This window comes from Hipposideros armiger, unplaced genomic scaffold, assembly GCF_001890085.2.
Source record: "Hipposideros armiger isolate ML-2016 unplaced genomic scaffold, ASM189008v1 scaffold_126, whole genome shotgun sequence".
NCBI classification, from domain to species: domain Eukaryota; kingdom Metazoa; phylum Chordata; class Mammalia; order Chiroptera; family Hipposideridae; genus Hipposideros; species Hipposideros armiger.
The window spans coordinates 1457361-1469180 of NW_017731476.1; the positions used below are offsets into that span (position 1 = coordinate 1457361).

At 44.1% G+C, this 11820-nt stretch overlaps 1 long non-coding RNA gene across 1 annotated transcript in view; it reads right to left on the reverse strand.

Annotated features, from left to right (window-relative positions):
• Window positions 1-537: 537 nt before the first annotated feature.
• Window positions 538-11820, reverse strand: part of LOC109385848 (uncharacterized) — a 23766-nt gene continuing 12483 nt past the window's right edge. The window contains exon 3 of the long non-coding RNA XR_002124691.1: window positions 538-1410. This is a non-coding gene — a long non-coding RNA (uncharacterized LOC109385848). The remainder of the gene's footprint in view (window positions 1411-11820) is intronic.

Below are 11820 nucleotides of genomic sequence, written 5' to 3' on the forward strand. Positions count from 1 at the left end.
CTAATTGCATAACCGTGGCAAGTTTTTTAAAACTCTTTGAGCCTGTTTACTTGCCTGTAAAATGAGGACAGCAAGAATCCCAGTCTCATAATAGTGAACCAAGGTAACACACGTTAATCCCTTAGAACAGTGCCTATGACTCAGTTAATATTCGCTGCTATTGTTACTTTTTATCCTCATTATTGTTACTGGCCATAGATGTTTGGTTGCCTCCCCAACAGTCATTCCCAACTCCTTTTTTCCACCATAGAGACTGAAAATGCAAAATATTCAGCTTGCCAACCTTGCTTGCAGCTGGGACCCAATTTGGGGTCATAGGACTTGAATGGAAGTGTGTGCCAAAGGCTTCTGGGAAAGATTTTCCTCTCCGATAACAAAACAGAGAGCTAGGAAGAAACTTTGGACACTGTCATGGAGAGAGGTGATGCCTGGAGCTGTGGCAACCATTTTGTGACCTTGAGGGCAGCGCTAAGGATAAAAGTCAATATGCTGAAGAGGTCAGAGCAGAAAGATGTTAAGGTCAGGGGCCTTCATGACATTGTTGAGTTGCCGCCCCAACCCTGGGACCTCCTACCTCAGAACACTTTGTGAAATTATATCTGAAATGTCCTCATTATAAAGGCCAATTTTAGTTGGGTATTCTGGTATTAGCAGCTGAAAGTATTTCACTGAATACATTAGTATGGACATGTATACTCAGTAACTGTTGAAAGAAAGTGGGAGTGCCAGGATGGAAATGTTGAACTCCTGAGGCCAAGGCTTTTGAGGAGCGCCCCCGGTTCTCCATCCCGCACTCCCCCATCCAGACTCACATTTGCAAAAGTGCTGGCTGCCAACTGCCGTCATCATAGGTGGGTAATGCTTCTTGGCTGGCCCACCTAGTATGTGGGTTGGCCTCATGGGCAGTTTCACAGTCTGTCCATAGGAAAAGGACATGTAGCAAAAGGAAGGGAAACAGGAATTACAAGTGAATAATCCAAACTCCTCGGGCTTTTTGGCTCCATCTTATCACACAGCCTTGTTCACTGAATAGGGGGTGTCCTGTTATCCAAATTGCAACATCAGGTTCAGTCAGCTGCTGGCTTGCAAAGAAACCATTACATATCTTCTAGCCTGTTTCAGTATTTCGAACTTCATTTTGCTACGTTCTTCTTTCTCGTGTATCACAGACTGTCTTTCTGTTGCTGAGAAAAGGGAGGGGAGGGGTGTGTGTCTCTTGTTTCTGGTTAATTCTGTGGCTAGAAGAGATTTCGTGGGAAAGACGAATGCACAACATATTTTTACCACAACAACTACCGGTCCCGTGGTGATGCAGGATGTTGTAGGAATGACTGGTGTGTGCCCTTGTACAGGTTCATGTATGACCTAACGCTTCTTGGTTTGGCGCTCCGATGGCAGGTCAAACACCAGCTAAAAAGCAAGGAGTAGTGGAATAAACCATTTTAAAAATCTGATCAGTCTCCTGTTGCCGAGAAGTGTCATTTCTCTGCCCCAATGCTTTCTCGAGCTGCCTTGTTCTTCCCCGTGTCACCACATTTCTGTGAATCTCACTGTATTTCATTTCCATGCTCACACACTTTCTAGGGTCAACACTGGAAGCTTCACTAAACACCTGGGACTTTTTTTTCCACCTCTCCCCCGGTCTCCTCCACCTCTGCAGCCGCTCATTCTTCATGGAAAGTTGTGCTTTTGTGTAGATTTACAAGATTCCCTACTGACTCTTTAATCCCCCTTTTCTCTTTTCATCCTGTCCTCCGAATGGAATCATTCCCACGCCCTCCTTTTTCCTGTAGCATTCATTCTCCCTTTGTTCAACTCAATCGTAAACTTACTTTTCCCTTCTTGGATAGGATACATGCCCGGTATCAAAGTTTCAACATGCGTATGTCTACAGCCAGTGAACATTGTCCCCTGGGTCTACTGCCCACCAACCCCTCTGCTCAGAAGGAGCCTCCCCATAAGTAGCTGGAGATACTCGCGCTTTCGGACCTTGCACAAGCAGAGGCATCGTTTGACAGCGTGGTTCTGACCACAGCTCTGTGCTAATAACTCCCAGTGTCTTCACCTGGCCCCACTGTGCTCTGCAAACACGTAAGACCAAAGTCAACATCTTTCTCCACTCTTACTTCTCCTCTGTGTCCTCAGTTAACTGTGTCGCCATCCAATTAAGCGGGAAAAGGTGTCATCATCTTTGACTTCCCTCTCTGTTTCTTTCTCTTCCCCCTTTTGTCTCATGAAAACAGTCATGAACTGCCATGGTCTGTCCACACCACGTCTGTATTCATTTTCACAACTGGCCTATTTTCCTCTCCCTGCTGTTTCTGCCCTGGTCCAGGCCCTAAATCTGTCTCATCTGAACTAAAGTGACATCCTTCCATGCTTTCATTGCTGGTGGCAGCCTCTGTCTAGAGCCTACCCAGTCCCACTGCACCCTTCTCCTTCACACCCCATCCAGGTTGCAATGGCTGCTTCCAAGAGATTGAATCATGATTGACTGTAAGAGTGATCCTAATCTCCTTTAACAAATTCTCACGTTCCCAGGCTCCTTTGCAGCAAGGGGTGGCGGTATGATTCAATTCTGGACAGTAAGACACGCAGGGGAAATCTGGAAAGAGGCCAATGAAAAAAAATACCTCGCCCCTTCCCCACCCCAATCCCACGGTACCATCACCTAACATATAACACATTTATGCTTTAGAAGTTTAAACTCTTTAGGCTGACATTTGAAGCCTATACAACTGTCTATTTATTTTTCTTCTAACATGACCCACTTTTCACCACAAACCGCATGCTGAGGCCTGGGGGTAGGAATCCTAAGTGCAGGGATGTCCTCCATGGTAGCTGGTCTCCCAAGATGGCCCCAGAACAAACCCCACCTCCCAAGGTTCACAATCTGGTGCCGCCCCCTCCCACGCTGAACCAGCTGCACTGGTTCTTTGAAATATTTTAACTCCTGGAATGCAAATAACATGATGCTGGGCCCATCTGGGCCCAGACGACCTAGCAGCTTCTGCGTTTGCATCCTCGGGAGCCCTCAGCCACCAGATAAGCAACCTGATGGTGCTGAGACCACCACGCGGTGAGGAAGTGTAACCTGACCACAGGAGAGTCTACGTGGAGGAGAACTGAGAATCTCCACCAACACAGAGCCAAGGCCCCACGGTCAGGATGGAGTTTGAGTCATTCCAACCAGCTCTCACCCACTGGTGTCCCCTGAGCAGGCGCCATGTGGAGCAAAGACAAGCAGGATAAGTTGGGGTGAAAAAGTCACTGAAAATCACTTCTCGTCAAAGTCAAAGTCTTCCCTTTCTTAAAGAAGGGCTGCTATTCTCCTGTATCCACACTTTGCTTATATTTCCCTTTCAGCTTCAGTTTGCTTTCCCTCTCATCAAATTCATCCCATCCCTCAAGGCTCATCTTGAATGCCACCTCTTCTGTAAAACCTTCTTGATTACCGTATTTGCCGGCGTATAAGACGATTTTTTGGCCCTGAAAAATATGCCTCCAAGTGGGGGGGTCGCTTATACGCCAGGTACACTTCAGATAGACTGCCCATAGTGCTTGCCCCGTGCCATAGTGGCCTCCCGATGCCCGCCCACTTCATTCCACATACCGTTCAGGCATCAGCAGCGCTGCTGGGTGTATGCTCGGCTGTTATGCGATTTTGCTGTTATGCGATTTTACCACACTCGCAAAATCTACGGTACCAGTCTACAGAGTGTGTTTTCTTTAGTGAATTACCGGTATGTTTACCGGTAATAAACTTGCATTGTTTTATGTATATGTTTGATTACATACAGTCTTGTGACAGTTTTCCTGCATGTCATAAGCATTTGAATATAAATTAAAATGTTGAAATCAAATCTGATATTGTTTTACCTTTTATTTGGTGTGTGGAAGGTGTGCGGAAGAGGGGGTAGTCTTATACGGCGAGTATATAACAAATTCTGTATTTTGAGTGGAAATGTTAGGGGGTCGTCTTATACGCCCAGTCGTCTTATACGCCGGCAAATACGGTATGTCAACTCTGAACACGGGTATTGTAAGCAGGTGTGTTCTTGCCCACCTGCAACTTCCCTAACCTGGTGAGGAAATAGACATACAAGCCCAGGAAGCACAGAGAGTCCCAAACAGGATGAACCCAAAGAGGCTCACACCAAGACACATCATAATTAAAATGCCAAAGGTTAAAGACAAAGAGAGAATCTTAAAAGTAGCAAGGGAAAAGCAATTAGTTTTGTACAAGGGAGCTCCCATAAGACTGTCAGCTGACTTCTCAACAGAAGGGATTGGCAGGAAATATTTGAAGGGATGAAAAGCAACAACCTACAGCCAAGATGACTCTACCCAGCAAGGCTATCATTTAGAATCAATGAACAGATACAGAGCTTCCCAGACAAGAAAAAGCTAAAAAAGTTCATCACCACCAAACCAGTATTACAAGAAATGTTAAAGGGGGCCGGCCGAGTGGCTCAGTTGGTTAAGAGCACGAGCTCTGAGCAACAGGGTTGCCAGTTCAATTCCTGAGCTGAGCTGCCAATGAGCTGCCAACAAGTGGTAGGATGGCTCAGCTGGTGAGAGCACGTGCTCCTAACAACAAGGATGCTGGTTCAACTCCCATATGGGATGGTAGGCTACCCACCCGCAACTAAGATTGGACACGGCACCTTGAGCTGAGCGACTGTGAGCTGCCAACGGGTGGCCAGATGGCGACTGGACTTGGAGCTGAGCTTAGCTGAGCCTTCCACAACTAAGATTGAAGGACAACAACTTGGCTATTCCTCTTCCCCAATTCCCCAACACTGTTCCCATTCCCCAATTCCCCAGTAAAATCTTTAAAAAACAACAAAAAAGACACATTAGGCCAGGTGGATTTAATTGATATTTCTAGAACATTTCACCCAAAAGCAATGAATATACATTCTTTTCAAGTGCACATGAAACATTTTCCAGGATAGACGACATGTTGGGCCACAATATAAGTCTCATTAAATTTAAGAAGACGGACATCCTATCAGCATCTTCTCCAGTCACAATGGTATGAAACTAGAAATCAGTTACAAGAAGAAAACTGAAAAACACTTGGAGGCTAAATAATATGCTACTATTATACAATAAATGAGTGAACAACAAGATCAAGAAAGAAATCAAAAGAGGGGCTGGCCGGTGGCTCAGTTGGTTAAGAGCGTGAGCTCTGAACAACAGCATCACCAGTTCAATTCCTACATGGGCCAGCGAGCTGCGCCCGAGCTGAGCTTCCACTGAGCTGCCAACAGGTGGCAGGAGGGCTCAGCTGGTGAGAGCACGTGCTCCTGACAACAAGGTTGCTGGTTCAACTCTGCATGGGATGGTGGGCTACGCCCACCTCCGCCTCCCCTGCAACTAAGATTGAACATGGAAACTTGCGTTGAGCATCCGAGAGCTGCTGACAGGCGACCGACCAGGTGGCGACTGGACTTGGAGCTGAGCTAGCTGCACCCTCCACAACTAAGACTGAAGGACAACAACTTGGCTGTTCCCCTTCCCCAATTCCCCAACAAAATCTTTTTAAAAAAAGAAAGAAATCAAAAGATACCTTGAGACAAGTGAAAATGAAACTACAATGACCCAAAAATCTATGATTCACAGCCAAAACAGTTTTAAGAGGAAAATTCAGAACAATATGGGCCTATTTTAAGAAACAAGAAAACTCTCAAACAATCTAAACTTACACTTAAAGGAACTAGAAAAAGAACAAACAAAGCCCAAAGTGGGTAGAAGGAAGGAAATAATAAAGATCAGAAACAAACAAAATAGAGTCTAAAAAATAATAATAGAAAAGATCAACAAAACCTAGAGCTGGTTCTTTGAAAAGATAAAACAAATTGATAAACCTTTGGACAGACACATCAAGAAAAAAAAAGAAAGAGGACCCAAATAAATAAAATTAGAAATGAAAGAGGAGAAGCAACAACTGACACCACAGAAATACAAAGGATTAAAAGAAAATACTTCAGGGCCGGCCGAGTGGCGCGATGGTTAAGAACTGGCTTGGGATGCCAGAGGGCCCCGGTTTGGATCCCACATATGAGGGCCAGTGACACTGCCCTCCACAGCTAAGATGGTGAACAACAGCTCAACCTGGAGCTGGGCTGCTGTGAGTCGCTGGCGACGGCGTAGGCTGCAGCCCCTGTGGCAGTGGGTTGCCATGGGCTACTGTATGTAGCCAGCAGCCAGCATGAGCGGCCAGCAGCCAGTGTGAGCGGCCAGCAGCCTCAGTGAGCGGCCGTCCAGAAGCCGGTGACTGATGTGCCTCGCCCAGGAAGAGCGCAATGATGGTGCCAACTTGGGCCAGTGAAGCAACATCCTCCACAACTAGACTGAAGAACAAAAGGACAGCAACTTGTCTGTTCCCTTCCCCAATTCTCATTAAAAAAAAAAAGAAAGAAAGAAAATACTACAATTATAAGCCAACAAATTGGGCAACCTGAAAGAAATGGATAAATTCCTAGAAACATACAATCTCCCAAGGTTCAATCAGGAAGAAACAGAAAATCTGAACAGGACCGATAAATACCAATGAAATTGAATCAGTAATCAAAAAAATTCCCAACAAACAAAATTCTTGGACCAGATGGCTTCACAGGCAAGTTTTACCAAGCATTCAAAGAATAATTAATACCTACCCTTTTCAAATTATTCCAAAAAACTAAAGAGAAGGGAAGGCTGCTAAACCCATTTTATGAGGCCAGCATTGCCCTGATGTCAAAACCAGACAAAGACACTACAAAAAATAAAATTATAAGCCAATATCTCTGAAGAACATAGATGAAAAAATCCTCAACAATATATTAGCAAACTGAATTCAACAGTACATTAAAAAGGTCATACAACATGATCAAGTGGGATTTATTCTCTGGGTGCAAGTTTGATTCAATATCTGCAAATCAATTAATGTGACACACCACATACACAAAATAGATAAAAATCATGATCCTATCAAGAGATGCAGAAAAAGCATTTGACAAAATCCAACATCCTTTTATGATAAAAACTCTCAGCAAAGTAGGGATAGAGGGAACGTACCTCAACATAATCAAGGCCATATATGACAAACCCACAGCTAACATCATACTCAATGGTGAAAGGCTGAAAGCTTTTTCTTTAAGATCAGGTATACAAGACAAGGATGTCCACTTTTACCACTTTTATTCAACACAGTATTGGAAGTCTTAGTGACAATAATCAGACAAGAAAAAGAAATAAAAGGCATCCAAATCAGAAGCAAGAATTAAAGCTGTCATTATTTGCAGATGACATGATACTATATAGAGAGAACCCTAAAGATTCTACCAAATAACTATTAGAACTAATTAATGAATTCAGTATAGTAGCAGGATACAAAATTGATATTCAGAAATCAGTGGCATTTTTATACACTAATAACAATCAAAAAGAAAAATCAAGAAAATTTCATTTACAATTGCATCAAAAAGAATAAAATACCTAAGAATAAATTTACCCAAGGAGGTAAAAGACCTATACTCAGAAAACTATAAGACATTGAAGAAAGAAATTAGAGAAGCTACAAATAAATGGAAGGCTGTGGATAGGAAGAATTAACATCATTAAAACGTCCATACTACCCAAAGCAATCTACAGAGTCAATGCCATCCCTATCAAAATGCCAATGGCATTTTTCACAGAACTAGAACAAGTAATCCTAAAATTTATATGGAATCACTTAAGACCCCAAATAGCCACAGCAATCTTGAGAAAGAAGAGTAAAGTTGGAAATATCTTGCTACCTAAAGCTGTAGCAATAAAAACTGCACGGTACTGGCATAAAAACAGACACACTGAGGGCAGGCCGAGTGGCGCGGTGGTTAGGAGCTGGCTTGGGACACCAGAGGGCCCCGGTTCGGATCCCACATATGAGGGCCAGTGACACTGCCCTCTACAGCTAAGATGCTGAACAACAGCTCAACCTGGAGCTGGGCTGCCGTGAGTCGCTGGCGACGGCGTAGGCTGCAATCCCTGCTGCAGCAGGGTTGCCATGGGCTACCGTGTGTGGCCAGCAGCCAGCGTGAGTGGCCAGCAGCCGCAGTGAGCGGCCATCCAGAAGCCGGCGACTGATCTGCCTCACCTGGGAAGAGCACAATGATGGTGCCAACTTGGGTCAATGAAACAACATCCTCCACAACTAGACTGAAGAACAAAAGGACAGCAACTTATCTGTTCCCACCCCACAATTCCCCAATAAAAAAAATCTTAAAAAAAAAAAAACCAGACACACTGATCAATGGAACAGGGGTGACCGGTTAGCTCAGTTGGTTAGAGCGTGGTGCTGGTAACACCAGGGTTGCTGGTTCGATCCCACATGGGCCACTGTGAGCTGTGTCCTCCCTAAAAGAGTCAGCTATGCCATTGTAGCATGAAAGCAATGTGTAACCAATGACCATGGCTGTTCCCCAATAAAATTTTTTTAAAAATCAATGGAACAGAATAGAGAGCCCAGAAATAAACCCATGCCTATATGGTCAATTAATCTATGAGAAAGGAGGCAGGAATATACAAAGGGGTAAAGACAGTCTCTTCAATAAATGATGTTGTGAAAACTGGACAGATATATGCAAAAAAAAAAGAAACTAGACCACTTCCTTACTCCATATATAAGAATAAACTCAAAATGGATTAAAGACTTAAATGTAAGATCTGAAACCATAAAATTCGTAGGAGAAAATATAGGCAGTAAACTCTGTGGCCATTACTTTTAGCAATATTTTTTTGGATATGTCTCCTCAAGCAAGGGAAGCAAAAAAAAATAATAAACAAAGGGGACTACCTCAAATTAAAAAGTTTTTGCACAGCAAAGGAAACCATCTACAAAACAAAAAGACACTCTACTGAATGGGAGACAATATTCACCAACAATACCCGATAAGAGGTTAATATCCACAATATATAAGGATCTCATACAACACCAAAATAACAAACAATCTGATTAAAAAATGGGCAAAGGACATGAATAGAAATTTATCTGAAGAAGATATACAAAGGCCAACAGCTACATGAAAAGGTGCTCAACATCTCTAATCATTCACGAAAAGCAAATTAAGACCACAATGGGCTATCACCTCACACCTGTCAGAATGGCTGTCATAAATAAATGAACAAGTGTTAGCAAGGATGCTGAGAAAAGGGAACCCTGGTGCACTGTTGGTGGGATTGGAAATTGGTGCAGCCACCAACACTGGAAAACAGTATAGAGGTTCCTCAATTAAAAACAGAACTACCTTATGCTGGGTATTTATCCAAAGAAATCCAAAACACCAATTATATATACAATATATTTTTTTTCATTGTGGCATTATTTACATTAGCCAAGATATGGAAGCAACTTAAGCGCCCATCGATAGATGAACAGATAAGGAAGATGTGGTACATACATACGTGTACAATGGAATATTATTTGGCCATAAAAAAGAATGAAATCTTGCCATTTGCAACAACATGAATGGATCTAGAAGGTATTACGTTACGTGAAATAAGCCAGAGAAAGACAAATACCACATGATCTCACTTACATGTGGAATCTAAAAAACATAACTGAACTCTGCAGGAGGAACTGGTTTCAGCTTCCAAGTCAGCTAAATATGGCTCATTATATTCCATGGTCCATCACTGTTCATCCCTGGAAGACATCCTTGCAGGGACCGCCAACCGTTCTTGCCCTTCCCTTAATCCTCCCTTCTCATCTGGAAACTCCCGACCAAGCCTTACAGGCCAACCATCTGCCTCTCCATTTCTGCACGGGAGTTCAGCGGTGCCGACAGACGTTCACATGACGAGGTGCCCCTAAGTCAAATAAATGGGTTCTTACCCTTCCCAGCTTTTTCTTGGTGTGTAATCACATAGGTATTTGTTTTTCTATTGAGTGCCTATACCTGGGGTGCCAAAAAAATGTATACACATGACTTGTATTCATCTTTTGTTATCAGTATATATTATTGAGTATTACAATTTTAACACAGTTTTTTTTTCCTTTCTTAAAATGTATAGACATTTTTTGGGCACCCTCTGTATTTTCCCACCAGGCCCTAAGCTGCAAGAGAGTGAGAACTGTGTGTTTCGTTCACCACAGCACAGCAGCTGGCACACAGCGGGCTCACAAATATTTGTTACCTGAGTGACCTATTCATGCATTTGTAGACAGTCGCAACCCCCGGGGCACGTCTGTTCTTAAAACAAAAATGCAACCGCTTCTGCTCTGTGATCTTATATTTGTAGCTCAGTTGAACACAAACCTGATTATGAGCCCACTTGATCATTTTCAGATTCCAAACAAAAATACGCGTTACGTGTTACTTTTTTTTTTTTACATACACATACGCATTTAGGGAGAAGGATTTTCGGTCTTAAGTGTATGCCATACCATTTCTCAATGTGATCGAGATGGTATTGAGGAACATATGCCCTGCTTTCTGAGAATGGAAACCATGAAGCCCAGAGAGGCCATGGAGGGTCCGGGAAGGAACGAGGCAGCTCTAGCTAAGCTCTTCTCTCCTGGCATATCCGGTTTTGTACTGCAGGTGACAGGCTGGGGCCACTTCAAGTAAAAAAAGAACCCTCCTTTCCCCAATGTAGAAGAAATAGACACAAAATACCAAACGTATAGACCTCACAGAAAATCAGAAAATGCACAATGGCTCTTTCTCTTTCCTGGACATTCACTAACCCACCCATTCCCAACTCTCCAGGGTTGCTGCTTCCAGCTATGCAAACTGAGCCATGAGCAAGGAGCCCAGGCAGGGAGTGAGCAGTACGGGTGGACCAAGCTCACATCCAGCCAGCGGAAAGGGGGCCTTTCCCTAACTCACACTCAAGTGCGGGCAGTGGTCCCACTTCTGGCTGCCCCGGTCACTAGTCTGGTGTCGCAGAAGCACGTGATGACCTGACCTACGGACACCTGCATTTGAGCCCTGGACACGTGGAGGAGACTGCGGGATGCTCTTATCAAGGTGCCCTCCTCCTCGGTGTCTGAGTGCCAGCTACAGGATTCTAAGAGAGCAGGACAACTCAAACCACCACACCCCTGGTTCAAGGCCACTGTCAAGGTACAACCTTTTCTTCCAGCAGGAAGTCAGATCTCACCAGCAGGTTCGTGGTGAGGTCACACCGGGCCTGTTTCCTGTTCTTCCCCTGTGAGTCAGTCTTCAAAGATAATCAAGCCCTGCCAAACTGTAAATCTAGAAGTGGTGACAGTGAGTGGCAGCTCTTGGGGGCGGGCTTCTGAGCTAAATCTGAGAGGAAGTTTTCCTGCTTCCTGTCTGTGGTTCAACCTTCTTTGCACCTTAGAGTGATACCTTTATTCCTTTCTACACACATAAGATTGTCACCATAGTCTCTTTCCTTGGAATATCTCTGAAGGGGTTCAGAGCATGCTGCCCCCACTATCCTACTCTGGTATAAGGATTATTTTGAGCTGAAGGCAATTGGGAAGCAGCAGACACAAGAAAAATTCCCGCCCTCCCCCTCTCTACCAGGAAGGGCAGGACTATTTGTCTAGAGCCAGACAACTCTAGGCTCTTATCAACCCCAAGCAGCAACAGGGGGATTTCCATAACAAATCTCACTGAAACAGCCCTTATCTTCCATTAGTTTTCTTTACATATTTACCTTCCCACAATTTGCCTCCCCAGATGCTCAAAGTCCCTTTCCTTTGTCTCCGTAGCTTCAGACAAAGAGAGAGAGACAGAGACAGAGAGAGACAGAGAGGAAGGAAGGAAGGAAGGAAGGAAGGAAGGAAGGAAGGAAGGAAGGAAGGAAGGAAGGAAGGAA